General features: G+C 39.1%; 1 pseudogene; it reads left to right on the forward strand.

Annotated features, from left to right (window-relative positions):
• The first annotated feature begins 1,857 nt into the window (after nucleotides 1–1,857).
• LOC110778661 (U4/U6 small nuclear ribonucleoprotein PRP4-like protein) lies at nucleotides 1,858–8,239 on the forward strand (annotated as a pseudogene).
• The last annotated feature ends 6,508 nt before the right edge of the window (nucleotides 8,240–14,747 follow it).

Consider the following 14,747-nt stretch of genomic DNA (forward strand, 5'->3'; position numbering starts at 1 on the left):
TATGATTTTAAATACAACTAAAATGAGACGAATGCCTAGAAATGCAACCTAAATGCACCTAAAATACCCCATATAAATATGATTCATCACGCTTTTTCAGACCCTTTATTTAGATGGAGTTCCTTACAACAGTTGGGAAGGGACAAAGATTGAGAAATGAGAGGATAAAGATTGAGAAAGAGAACAAAGTTTGAGAAAGAGGAAAGAAAAAGGAGAAAGGAGAAATTCGTTAGTAGGGAAGTAAATGGAGGACTCATGGGTAATTTCAAGTTTAAAAATGGAATAAAGTTGTTAGGTGGGCCTACAAACGGAGAGATTTAACGTTTGCTGTCACAAGATAGTGTTACTTAAACACATCAAACTTATTGGAATATAATAAATTTTTTTATATAAAGTAGTAACTTCTCAAAGGGTACGGATTTTGCCAAGGTAAAATTTGATTTATCCAAGGCAAAAGAGCTACCCGCTGCCCGAAATCTTCTATTGCCATTATAAAACTGAATCAAATCCTTCCTATTATTTGATTGCCAAAAATAAAAAAACTTAATAAACCAAAGGAAAACCCATCGTGAGTTCGTTTCCCTTGTTTACGCTTTACAGAATTGATTTCATAATTAGACTTTGTCTCCTTATTTTTATTCTTAGTTTTACAAAACTTAGTTTTATTTTTATTTTCTTTTTGATAACCTTCGGATGTACTTTTTTAGTGGACCGTTGTTTTTTGTTAAACTTAGCATTCCAATGAAAAAAAATTATGTGTGTCAAGTGTCCTCCATCATTATGCTTGTAGTTGTAAGTAAATTCTCCATGACCAAGTTCACCAAATAAGGCTTTTTATCATTGAACGGCCATCTAACTTACCTGTTCAGATTTTAGACTTCATATTATATATGGTCTTTGATACCGCTTTAAGGGAAGGCTAGATTCTTTTGTCTAATAAAAGACAAAATTTGCGAGGTTCAATTCCTGACATGCTCCTTTTTTCATCATCCAAAATTTCGTCTTTTGTCAACCGACGAGAAGTAGGATGTCCACACAAGTCATTACAAAATTCATGGTTATGAGAACTATTTTGCAGTTGAAGAGAACAAACGCCATCTTATTTCTTACCTCGTATTCGAAACGGGCAGTCAATACGAGTGTTTGTTTTCCTATCTTGACTTGTAATCAATGTTGTACCTCTATCTCGATAAACTCCACCACTATCACAACCAAGAGTCACATAACGATCTTTCCAAGAATCCTTATCAAGACTACATATCCTTTTGACTCATTAAACTTCTTAACCGCGCCAAGGAGTTCTTCACGAGTTTAAAATTTTCTATTAAATAACTCTTGATCATTATCTTCAGTCATATTAAGCTTGATTATTGATGACAAACCTAACAACATATTAGACTATTATTGTAAATTATATATAAAGAATTAAAGGAATTTTTTTTAACATTTGCTTAAAATAATGTGCTTCATAATTTATATACATTGGAAAGAATAATTAAAAACGTAACTCTAATATACATGTACTCTATCATTTGCTACAACAATTAATGAAAAGGAGTATTCCGTAATATAATTTACCTTTACAGACTTTAATAAGGATAGTATTCTCCAAATCTTTTGTTAGAACATGATCCTAGGTATGAAAAGTATTGATTGGTAAAGGATGATCGACAAAGCAGCATATTAATAGTCTAAATACCGGTAACAATGAAATAGAATTACAAAAAATGGTGCATGAAATTCCAAATACAGAAAATGGAATAAGCCTAGTGGTGATTTGGTACATTATGGTTTCATAAATTTTACAACAAAATATAACGGTAGATTTTATTTAGTTTTATAAATTGTCATATATGGTGGAAAAAGATCACGGGCAGAGGGTAGCTCTGTTGCCTTGGCAAAATCCATACCCATGTCTAAACATTAAGGTGGTCGTTTTACAAAATTTCCAACAAATTAAAATCCCAAAATTAATTTTCTGTCACTCTTTCCTCTTTGGCAAGCTCTGTTAAGGCCTCGTTCATTGCACGTTTCGTTGCTGGTCTATCTTTTGGCCCATATCTTGGGGCAGTCTCCACAAAAGGCAAGCTAATATCGTCCATAGTCGGAGAGTTGTCTGGACTGCTGGCCTCAGTCTCTGGCGGAGGAAAGACAAAAATTCTAAGTCGGCTGCTATTCATATCTCTTCCTCCCGCCCCCTGAATTGTGATTGCCGCCTCCTCTGAAAACCCTATCTACTCTCCTCCGACAAAACCACCATTTTCTTGTCGTATCACCACCTCTATTCGGCGGCGCCTCCGTCATTGTAAAGTTTCAATTTGGGGACTTTCGACTTCCAACCACCTCGCAGTGTATGACTTCTATTCCTTATCTATTTTCTTCATTCTTCTATTTTGTATCGATTTTTTTGGAGTTTTCTGTTTCTATTTTTTATAGATCCAACAAGTGTTTAAATGCATTTTGTTGCCTGTTATTTTTCAAAAATGTTGTTGTTAAATATATTTTGTTGGCTTTATTTGGTGTTGTTTTAGGTCTAATTACTCTATAGTTCTATACCCAGTTTGTAATTGTAGATGAAAATCACATTATCCTTTTTTCAATTTGTTTTTGATTAAATACTACTTTTTGGGGGTTAATTTGGTGTTGTTTTTAAGGAGGTAGCAGAGTAGAAAAGAGCAATAAATAATAAAGTTTAGTTTGATTGAATGAATGAATTCTATAAATTATTTAGGTTTGATTGAATAAGATTTCGAGCTTTAAAAAAATTGAATTCTTGAGCTTGAGGAAATGTCATCCATTTTGCCTTCTTCCCTAGAATTGATACATTTTTGAAGTGACTGTGATGGGCTAAATATTAGTTTTTGTTACCTATATAGGCACAATGGAGATAGATGAAGAAACTCCTTCCGCTTCAGCTGCTGAACCAACTCCTCCGGGGGCTGATGCTGACATGATGGCTACTTCAGTTCCAGCTACTGCAATCACTGGTCCTGGGAGCCAGTCACTATCTACTATCCCCACATCTGCTGTTCTCCCACCTGCAGGTGTCCCTCCGTCAGTTCCTCCTACAGTTATCCCTTTGTCAGCTCCACCTCCGGTGCTTGTCCCACCAATTGCTCCTTTACCTGCTGTACCTCCTGCAATGCCTAGACCATTAGCTCCTCTACCTGTCCGCCCCCCTGTTACGCAAAATGGTGAGGTAAAGGCAAGTGACACAGACTCTGATGATGATGATCAAGATTCTGATATGGGTGTGGAGGGTTCCTCTGCTGGTTATGAAATCACAGAGGAAAGTCGCCAGGTAAGGGAACGGCAGGAGAAAGCTATGCGTGAGTTCATGATGAAACGGCATGCTGCTGCTCTAGTTGTTCCCACAAACGATATGTCTGTGCGGACTCGGCTTCGGCGGCTTGGTGAACCTATTACTCTCTTTGGAGAGAGAGAGATGGAAAGACGGGACCGGCTCCGGATGCTTATGGCTAAGCTTGATGCTGAGGGGCAATTGGAAAAGCTGATGAAAGCCCACGAGGAAGAGGAGGAAGCAGCTTCAGCTAAGGATGAGGTTGAAGAAGAAATGCTTCAGTATCCATTTTATACGGAAGGGACCCAAGAATTATTGGATGCTCGTAAGTTTTTAGTTAAGTTCTCTATTGTCAGAGCATCTCAGCGTTTGCAGCGTGCAAGGAGAAAAAGGGATGATCCAGATGAAGATGAGGATGCTGAAATCGATTGGGAACTTAGGCAGGCAGGAACTTTTGTTCTTGATTCCAGTGAGATTGGTGATGACCGCCCACTTTGTGGATGTTCATTTTCAAAAGATGGGAATTCACTTGCTACCTGGTATGTTCTTTAACTCTCTATTTTCTCTCTTAAACTGGTTGCCTGATTATTGATTGAATGGTTGCAAAGTATTTTTCTTAGCCTTGATACAAGTTGATCATCATATTATCTATTGTTTGTCAAACTACCCATTTGGCCTCATATGCAAGCTGTGAGTCTGTGACTTGACTTTGGATGGTATTTATCAATACTTGTTATTACCTGTCTGTTTTGTGCTATGTGATTAAGACTTGAGAAGATTAATCAAGATATATAAGTTTTGTTTTCATCCAATAAAACTTGTTTCGCTTGCTACATGATAGGTTCTTTAGCTCTCTAATTTCTCTCTTAAACTGGTTGCCTGATTGGATATTGAATGGTTTCAAAGTATTTTACTATTTTTTCTTAGGCTTGATACAAGTTTGGAGTTGTAGGAGTTGATCGTCATATTATCTATTGTTTGTCAAATACCCATTTGGACTTCATATGGAAGCTGTGAGCCTGTGATCTGACTGTGGATGGTATTTATCAATACTTGTTGATACCTGTCATTCTGTTTTTGCTATGTGATTAAGAATTAAGAGGGTTTACTCAAGCTATAGAATTTTTGTTTTCATACAAGAAAACTTGTTTGAACTTTTTCCCCCTTTCCCCCTTCAATAGTATTCAATTTTTTTCAGGTCATTCAGAACTTTCAGTGCGCTTGTTCTCTTTGTTTTTCTTTTACTTCTATAGTTTTAGTTTGTTTTGGGGGTGGGGCTGGGAGGTTTTCATTCGGTTGGCTAAAAATAATTATGAAATATCTATGTATTTGTTCTTTCTCTTCCTTTCCGTTATTTTATGTAATAGATTGCAATTACCTGTAATGAGTGCTTGCTATGTTTCCGATTTACCTTTTCAGCTACAATTTATGCAATATGGTTAAACTTTGATCTTTTCGCTTCAAAATCTCTTTACAAATTTGGCTATAATGTTTAAGAAACGAAAGATACTGCAAAACTGAATTTTCTTTAGTAAGAATCAGAATGTTATGTTTGTTTGTATGTGAAAATGACGGAGAAAGAATCTCCATGGAGAAGATGCATGTTTTGGAAGGGGGAAGAGGACTTTAGCATCTTTTTGCCCTGAAGAGAAGTATTGTAAGACGGGTAATTGCTGCTTGTCATTTATGAATGAACCAGAATAAGAATTGAAAATATTGAATGCGAGGGAACCGACTGCTATCCATTTGGTTCTGTAGACGTTGAACGTGTGACCATTTAGGTTTCAGATGATGTACTGTGATGAGTTGGGTAAGAGAGTTTTTAGGAATTCAGAAAAGTAAAGTTTTCTTTGCATGTTTTCTGGACATAATTCTGCGAGGGCTTGTTTTATTTTTGCCAGGGTGCTGATGGAAAGGTAATCAGGTCAAATTAAAATTAGATAAATTTCTTTGTCCAACTTGATTTATAAATTATGAGAGTTAGATTGACAATTGAGCTGACTAATCTGTTGTATCTGTCAAGATATGGAGAGCATGGTGCTTAACTGTGCATTCAATTAGCCAGGATTGCGGGGCCATTGCCCTAAATTATGAGACTGGTTTGTCATTTTTGAAGGCGAGTACTAATGGTCTGTTTATTGCTTGTTTTGTTTCTTTAGCTCTGTTAGTGGGGTTGCCAAGATATGGAGTATATGTTGCATTTTCTCCTGTAAGTGACAATGTAGCAACTGCCTCAGCTGATCGTACTGCAAAGTTGTGGAACACAGATGGCACTTTATTGAGAACATTTGAAGGTCATTTAGACCGCCTAGCTCGTATTGCCTTCCATCCATCTGGGAAGTACTTGGGCACTACAAGTTTTGACAAAACTTGGCGTTTGTGGGATATCGAAAGTGGTGCTGAGTTGCTTCTTCAAGAAGGCCATAGCAGGAGTGTTTATGCCATATCTTTCCATCCGGATGGATCATTGTTAGCATCATGTGGACTGGATTCTCTTACACGTGTCTGGGATCTTCGAACAGGGAGAAGTATTCTTGCTTTGGAAGGCCACATCAAACCTGTAAATTTCTTCTCTTGTCATTAACATTTATTTTTGTGATACTAACTCTGATTGTTGACTCATGTTTTTTCTTTTTCCTCTCAGGTTTATGGAGTTGATTTCTCTCCTAATGGCTATCATTTGGCCACTGGTTCTGAGGATAACATTTGTCGGATTTGGGACTTGAGAAAGAAAAAGTCATTGTACATAATTCCTGCCCATTCAAAGCTTATTTCACAGGTCAAATTTGAGCCTCAGGAGGGATATTATTTGGTCACTGCTTCATATGATACAACTGTTAAGGTATGAGACTTGGCACTCAATTACTCTCAGTAGTCTGTTTTGTTAAGTTACAAGGAGTGTTTTGTCTCATTTTGCCCTATTTCATCAGGTATGGTCATCTCGAGACTTCAAGCTTATCAGGACATTGTCAGGACATGAAGCAAGAGTTACACCCTTAGATGTCACAGGAGGTAAGATCTTTTCTCTTGGTAAACTGTAGTAAAAGTGATGCGTGCAAAATGGGAACTTATAGTAGCATCTCATTACAAGTTTATAACTGTCATCTTGGGATGGAATTATGGTAAAGTTTATGGAAGTTGCCACTCAAAAACTGAATTTGTTTAAATACGTTACATTCAACAACAGAGATAAAGTGAATGCAATTTGTCCCTTAAAATCCAAGGGGGCGTTTGGTTCACACAGGGTAAAGGGAACCGAAGAAAGGGAAGGAATAGAAATGAAACCCTTTGATATAAAATATTGTATGGGTAACCTATCTCTAAGATCTCACCTCTCTCACTAAGTCTCACTCCAGCGACAAATCTGAAATTTGACTACCTAAACAACCAAAATCCGCCGGGAAATCCCGCCACCCTTCCGATCTGTTGCCCCCCCCCCCCTTCCCCTGGCACCGCCGCCTTTTTCTATCTCTTTCTTCTCTAAAGAGGCCAAATTTGGTGCTTTAAAGGTCAAATTTCACCATTTAAAGACATACTACTGAGAGCAATTGAGTGCCAAGTAATTAACAATAAGAAAAGGTATTTTGCACTATTCATTCTTGTAAATTGATATTTTTCCCGAAATCTTAGGGTTTGTTGTTGGGTTTTCAGGTGAGATACAGGGGTGTAGGTGGTTTGTGTGTGGCTTGAGGATGGTTTTGTGTTAGTTTCGAGTGGTTTATGCCTTTATGGTGATTTTGAGTGGTTTCGGGATGGTAGGGGCAGTTTACGGTGTTGGGAGGGTGGTTTCGGGGGTGTAGCTGGTGGTCTGGGAGGTGGACAATGGTGGGTGGTGGATCGATGGTGGTAAGGTGGTTCCAGGTGGGTGTTGCTGCGGTGGATCCACGGTGAGTGGGTTGACGGGTGAGGGTGTTGCAGGTGGTGGATGGTGTTCAATGGTTGGTCCAGGGTGTTGAAGGAAAGGGAATGGAAAAAACTGGGGGGTAGGGTATCAATGTAGAGGCCTTTAGGGGTAAGTGAAAAAGAAAAAGAGGGTAAAGGGAATGACAAACAATAACAAAGGGAATCATCCAAGTTGATTCTCTTACCCATACATGAATACCAAACGACCCCTAACCCCTAACTGTGTTGATCATGGAATGGTTTGAAGATCATAAGCAGTTTTATATGTACGCATGTTAATTAAATCGTCTCTTGAAGCACCTATGATTCTATGAGTGTCTGAGTTTGGTGATTGTACCAGTAGGTCTCAGAATCAAAAGTGTTAAATTAAACCTCATGAATGATTAAGCTGATTCTGAACACGTAGAGACCTTATTAACTTAGGACAGTAATATTTCTGATATAACTGGTTTTTGTGTTGATCTTCTCTTCTAAACTTGATATAGTTGAATAATATGTCTAAGCTATGCTGTGATAATCAGCTTATACGTGTTGTCTTAATTTGGAACTTTTTTTAACGACTAGCTGAGTTATACTAGTACTCAGGCACTATCACATTGTATAATGATTAACAAGTGGGATCGTTTTATCCCATAAAATGCAGTTAATCTTGCTTATTTATGTATTTTAGTAGAATTTGGTATTTCAAGTACGTGTTGTTTCTTAGAGGATATATGTTTTGCTTGCACCTTGTATCTTTATTTGCTTGGCAGATGGGCAGTGCATCGCTACAGTTGGGCACGATCGGACGATCAAGCTCTGGTCGAGCAGTGTCCCTTCTGAAGAGAAGTCGATGGACTTGGACTGAGGCAATTTTGTACTGTTCTAACTGACCTGATAACTGACAGTGGGTTGTAACCGTTGTATTGGGTGATTGTCTTTAGCTGTTTTTATGAAATGTTAAATCAGTTGTTATCTATTAGCGATTAGTTTTACAATAGGTATTGAAATTAAATGTAAGGATATGAGTATAATTTCACTGGTTATTTAGTAGTCTTTACCTACTTAACATAAAATTACATTGGTTTGGGGGTGGGGGGGATGTTAAAACTGTTAATGCTACACGATACACCGATTGATGTGTGATTTTGTATGCATTTGTAAAATATAATGTATATATAAAGGAGACATATTTTCTGAAATATTAGAGCGCCACCTAGGATTACTATTGGTTTTGGCCAATGAAAAATAAGATTTCTAATTTATTTTTGAATTAAAAAAATCAAGTGTCACATAGATAATTAATTAGGTACCACGTAGATATTTTAATTAATTAATTAATAAATAATATATACAACTCCATCCAAAATCACACACTCTAATAATTAAATAAATAAAATCTAAAATAAAATAATCCAAAATCAAATACTAATCTAAAATAAATTCAATATAAAATCAAACACTAATCCAATATTAGAGCGTCACATAGGAAATACAATGCTTTCGGCCAATGAAAAATAATATTTTGAAATTATTTTTGAATTAAAAAAGTCGAATACCACGTAGATAAATAATTAGGCGCCACATATATTTTTTTAATTAATTATTAATAATACATATATACAATTTCATCAAAAATCAAACACTCTCATAATTAAAAAATAAATTTAAAATGAAATTCAATCCAAAATAAAAAAAATAATTTAATCCAATATCTAAATATAGTAGTTGGTATATATAAAATTTATATTTTAACTTAACAATTTATTAGAATCCGTACATCGCACGGGCTAAAATCTAGTTAGTTTCAATTAGGAACTGGACTGAATGTTTCTTTGCAGTCCTAAGGGTACTGATAAACATTCAATACATTTAAGATCGAATCAAGAAAAAAAAAATTAACTGCTCAATTATAATTATCTGATAATTGCAAATAATATTTTACAAACGGGGAAGAGACGAAGAGCGTGTCAATTACAGTACTTGTTTGCTGTTCGTCTCTTCCCCATTTGTGAAGAATTATTTGCTATCCTTTACCAGAATCACCAATTAACTTTTCCACTTCACCATCTTCGTTGTTTGTTTAACATATGCTTAGTCTAATGAATTAGAATCCGCTAGAACTATCTTTTGCTGGTACCTGCAAACGGGGAATGCATGTCACTCGAATATGTAGATTTTATGTAATGGGGAATGCATGTCACTCGGAATGTATGGTTGAGGCTCCGTTTGGTAGGGCGTAAAACGTTTTCATTGTAAAATGATTTTCCATGAAAAATATTTTTCAAGGAAAAACACAATTCCAAACTAGTTTTCCTTTGTTTGGTAACTTAAAGGAAAATGGGAGAATATGGTGAAGATTGAGGGGAAGAAAGGAGAGGGAGGTAAGGAGGAAAGAAGGAAAAGTGGTTTCTCTCCCTTTCAAATGGAAAAAGGGTTTTCCACCTCTGAGGGAGTCATGAAAAAATTGTTTTACATCCCTTACCCAACCAAACAACATAAAATGATTGAAAAGAGGAAAATCGTTTTCCATGAAAACGTTTTACGCCCTACCAAACGGAGCCTGAATTTCCTCCCTTTCATCTGCTGCTCGTAATAGTGTTGTCAAATTTGGAGGATTTTTCAATCTATTACAGAGTATTTTTTTTACCGGATCCAAAAATTATAGTTAGCGGGATCACCATTTAAAAATGGATGTCACTTTAACTAAAATTATGTATTTTTTTTTAAAAAAAAGTAATGATAATTTAAAGTTTTTTTTTTGTCAACCTCCGCCACTGCGGCCAACCCAACATATTCCGACTGGTCACCATAGGACCAAACTGCTAAAAGCCTTAACTAGTCCCACAAAACTTTAGATTTAAATAAGATACCTGAAAAATTATGTCCTGTTGTAGGGGTTTTTTTTTTTTTTTTTTTTTTGTTTGTAATGTTTCCCCGTTTCCTACAAGGGGGGTTGGCACGCGGCGGTTCGTTTAGAGAACCGTTGAATTGTTTTTGCACCTCGAAGGAGTCGCCACCAAACTTTATTTTAGGTCCCGTTTGGGAAGACCACAAAATGACTCTATTTTTGGATAAGGCCTTGAATCCTTGAAACGGATGGGTGAGATCCGGGCTCGGGAACGAAAATGCTTATTCGGCGAGCTTTAGAAATATTCAAGTACGTTGGCACAACATTATTTCGAAAATAAACCCTAAGATTAGACTATGTGGGTTTGAAATTTAGAGCAAAATAAAATTTCTAATTGTACGGTGGTCACTTTGCTTTAAAGATTGATTTAAGGAACCTAAGGCCGGTTTGTCCAAAAATATCTTCGTTAAGCGTGATGTAACCTTTGTATTTTGTGGTATTTAGCATGTTGGTGATGAAAGCGATAAAGCGCATAAAGCGACATCACAATACTAAATAAAGTGCAGAATTAGTAAATACAAGACCCCCTAGAAAAGGACTAGGGAGTAGGTCCACATTGCCTAGAAATGGACTAGGCAAGTAAAAGGTGCGGAATTGAAAGTGCGAAATTGAAATTGCGGTATTGAAAGTGCGATATTGAAAGTGCGATATTGAAAGGTGCGATATTGAAAGGTGCATAATTGAAATTTGTACTTGGGCACATGAGATTCGAACGCCAAGCGGCTCCTTAAAAATAAGTGCGCCCGACACGAATTCAAAGCCAAAAATCTCAACTTGGAAGAGGTTGCTCAACCCAAATGTCCTAGATTTTGCATATTGAACTTGAAATTGAAAGCTTGAATATTGAAAGGTTTGAACTTGAAATGATTGAAATTTGAACTTGAAATGATCCTAGTTTAGAGAGGTAGTTATGAACAACCCTAAACATGGTGGGATCTTGAAATTTGAAAACTTGAACTTGTATATTGAAAAATGGAGTCTTGAATCTCAAAAGACTAAACCTTTAAATACTAAAAAGGTGTCATCTTTGATTACTCCACACTTGAAGGTGATTCTAGTTCAAAGAGACGAATGTAAGCAACTTTGAACATCCTTGAATCTTGAAAGTTTGTATTTTGTATTTTGAAAAAGTTTGTATTTTTGAAAAAGCATGTATGATTGTTGCAAGTGGTGTTTTTTATGGAAAACAACACCAACTTGCTAATCATTTGAAATCAAAACAGCATGATTGATTGAAATGGGATTCGGATTTACCTAGTTAGACTTAGGCACGAGCTCCCAATTGCTTTTGAATTTAGGAATTTTGTATGTGTTTTTGAGGAGTTTTTGAGTTTGTATTGTGAGGAGTAATGTCGAAATTACGACGTTGTATGTGTTGTCCTCCCCCTTTTTTCGATGGAAATGAGGGGTAATTATAGGAGGGAATTGTGCAAAACTCCAGCACCAGCCAGCGCCTGGCGCCAGGCCAGCGCTGTGCGCTGCTGAGGTGGCTTGAATGCCGCCAAAGCAAGGACGGGGAATCGTCCTTGTTTGTCTTGTAGCGTTGTACCCGTTGTACGAATTGTACTAGATTTGGCGTTTTGTATTTGCTTGGAGGTTAAGGCATGGTTTAGCGTCTAAAAACAAGCCTTTCTCGGGTTTTTGAATTCCGGTTTTATGGGGCGGGGCCCAGCATGCTCGGTTTTGTGGGTCGACGCCCGAATTTGACTTGCCTTATATGAGTTTGAGTGGAAAAGGCCTAGTAAAACCAGTGGGATGGTCCACTAGTTGAGATTGTACTTGGATTTTGAAATTGGATTTGGAAAGTTGTATTTTGTACCGAGTTCCGGGAGGGGAACGGTCTCGGGGATTGGATTTTGGACCTTGGATTTTGGAGGTGTTCTTAGCCATTGGGATTTCCGCCTGGAGTTACTCCAATCGCCTAACAAGGATAATGGTATCGTCATCATCCCAAAGGGGAGACACAAATTAGGTGTCTACAGAAGCCCCCACTTTGACTGAGCGTTCGGTTAGGAAAGCGCAAGTCAAAGTATTTCGAAAGGGACGGAGAATTGTAAAGATGTTCTGCAATCGAAACCACTCTTTGTACGCCGGTACCTGCATAAAACAGGCGTTAGAAAAAGGATAGAGTCTACCTCGGTGCGATTGGTGATGACTCCGATTTGTACTTGTATTTTTCCGCCTTCAGTTCAGGACAGAGCTTGGCATCGAAAATTTTGAACCTCAAACTCGAATTTGCAACTTTGGATCTTGAATCTTGAATCTTTGAACTTGAACACCCAGAGTTAATCCGTTGGGATGTGCTCTGGTGGGGATAAGAGCTTTTTACTGGCCCTTAAAATTTTTGAATTTCGACTGACTTTCCCGGAGCTTGGGTCCGTTGGGAGTTGTACGCCTGAGTCATTGTATTTTTTTAGACTTTGCATTCTTGAAATATTCATCTATTTTTACTTGGAGATACAGGTGTATACCCGTATTTTCGATGGATGGTTCGATGCGACGTTTGATGCTTGGTGCGGAAGACCGTAGCAGCAAAGGACGTGCGATCAGCACGGGAGACCGCGCGCGCTGCAGATTTGCGCATGCAGCAGGTCAGCGCAGGGCGCTGGGGCGGTGCCTGGCGCGGGGCTGCACTATATAAGTGCCCCTTGCCGTGCCATTTTGAGGCACATTCACTTGAAATTATTTTTCTCTTTCTCTCAAAGGTTGATTAAGCTCTTCCCTTGGTCTCGTTCTTGCCTTGTCCATGTAAGTTTTTCATGTTTTTGCTTATGAAATAACTTTAGGATTGCATGTAGTTTTGATTTTTTCGTACTTTCAAATGATGCTTGTATGCTTAAGCTTCTTGAATCTTTGTAGAAAACTGTTTGATAGCCACTTGAACTTGAACTGTTGGAACTTGTACTTTTGAAATTTCTTGAACTCGTATCTGCTTCGGCATGGATAGCCTAGGCGTTGATGTAGAACTTGAATACCTGCTTCGGCGTGGATAGCCTAGGCGTTGGTGTAGGAATTGTATACCCGCTTCGGCGTGGGTAGCCTAGGCATTGGTGTAGAACTTGTACCTTGAATTAGAGGTCCACTGGGGATTTTGATGGCGCATTTTTTTTTGACTTTGTTTAGGCTAGTATAGGATAGCTCCCAGTTTAGAATTTTGACTCTTTGTATGCCACTTGATTTAGTATGCCTCGTCACACTCGGAGAAAGCTCGCTGAATCATCTGTGGTTCGAGCTGCTGAGGAAGACGCTTCAGATGATGAAGCAGCTGCAATAAATGCGCCAGGTGGAAGTATGGTTCCCCGAGATGCGCCTGCTTTCCCTGGTGCTGGTTGGACCCCTTCCGACCTGGTGTTTCGGCCGAATTGGCACTTGTCTCAGCGGCCTCGCACTGGCATGGTGAGTCTTGTACTGTGTTTTGGGTTTGTACTTTGTACATAGGTCTTGAGCTAACTCGTTCACCTGTAGGTCGACGGAAAGCCGTTCCGTACTTACTGGTCCTTGGTGGAGGTTCAGAGGGCCTTTAAAGTTCTCCGTGCTGATGCAGAGGCTATGTAGATTTGTTTGCAGATGGGCCTGGCCGATTTCTGGCGCACCATGGGAGGTTCCCCGAGGAGGACGGGGATTAAAAATCGTTTGTGGGCTTTGTTAGAGCGGTGGTGGGATACCACCAATTCCAACACTCCACATGGCATGGGGGGAGATTACTATTATCCCTCTTGAATTTGCTATGATTACAGGTCTTCCTTTTTCGGAGAGGAATGTGACCTTTGATTCTGAGCTGACCTGGCGCTCGGCCATTGCCAGGGACTTGCTCGGCTCTGTTGTTGATTTGTCAGAGGACGACTCTCACGCTTCTGTGACGGTGCTTGTGGATGCTATCTTTGGTGAGGGTGTGTCCGCGGAGCAGAGGGTTAGGCTCTTCCTCCTTCTCTTGGTTAGCAGAGTGATTGCCCCGAGTAGGAACAGTCGGGTGCATATTAGCTTCTTGTCCGCTCTGAGGGACTTTAGAGCTGTCCCGAGTTATAACTGGGGTGGTTTGGCATATAGCCACCTCTTGTATGAAATGGGGCGGGCCTCCCGGACTGCACTGGGGAGTGACCCAAGCATGGCTACTCTGTGGAGCGTGCTGGAGGTATTCGAGACTCCTTGTACTTTGTACTTTGTATTTGTATGCTTGTATCTTGAACTTGACTGATGTTTTGTTTGTCCCTTGAAAGATTTGGATCTATGAGCACTTTCCGACTTTGGCGCCGGAGCGTACTAGAGATGCGGCTTACCCGTATGCTGCCTCTTGGATAGGAGCGGTGCGCGTTGGTGTGTCCCTGGCGGCTTCTCGCAGAGCTTGGAGAGTTTTACCTGCCGATAGGGTAATATTCTTGTACTGTTTTGCTCTCTTGTATTTGTATTTGTACGGTTGCCTGAGTTGTTGGTTTCGCAGGTGGTATGGCGTCCTTTTGCCAACGCGGTTCTACCTGCCTCAGCTGCTCGTGCCCATTTCCTGTCTGGGCGGCGGGTATTGCTTCCAGCGGTGTACCGCCATATGTGGTATCTGGGGGAGCGGGTGTCCCCTCAGCACAATTCGGAGGAGAGACTCATCCCCAAGGACCCACCAGGTACATGCTGGCGTTGGATGAAGAGTTGGCTCGGCTCTAT

The sequence above is a fragment of the Spinacia oleracea genome, chromosome 1, assembly GCF_020520425.1.
Source record: "Spinacia oleracea cultivar Varoflay chromosome 1, BTI_SOV_V1, whole genome shotgun sequence".
NCBI lineage: Eukaryota > Viridiplantae > Streptophyta > Magnoliopsida > Caryophyllales > Amaranthaceae > Spinacia > Spinacia oleracea.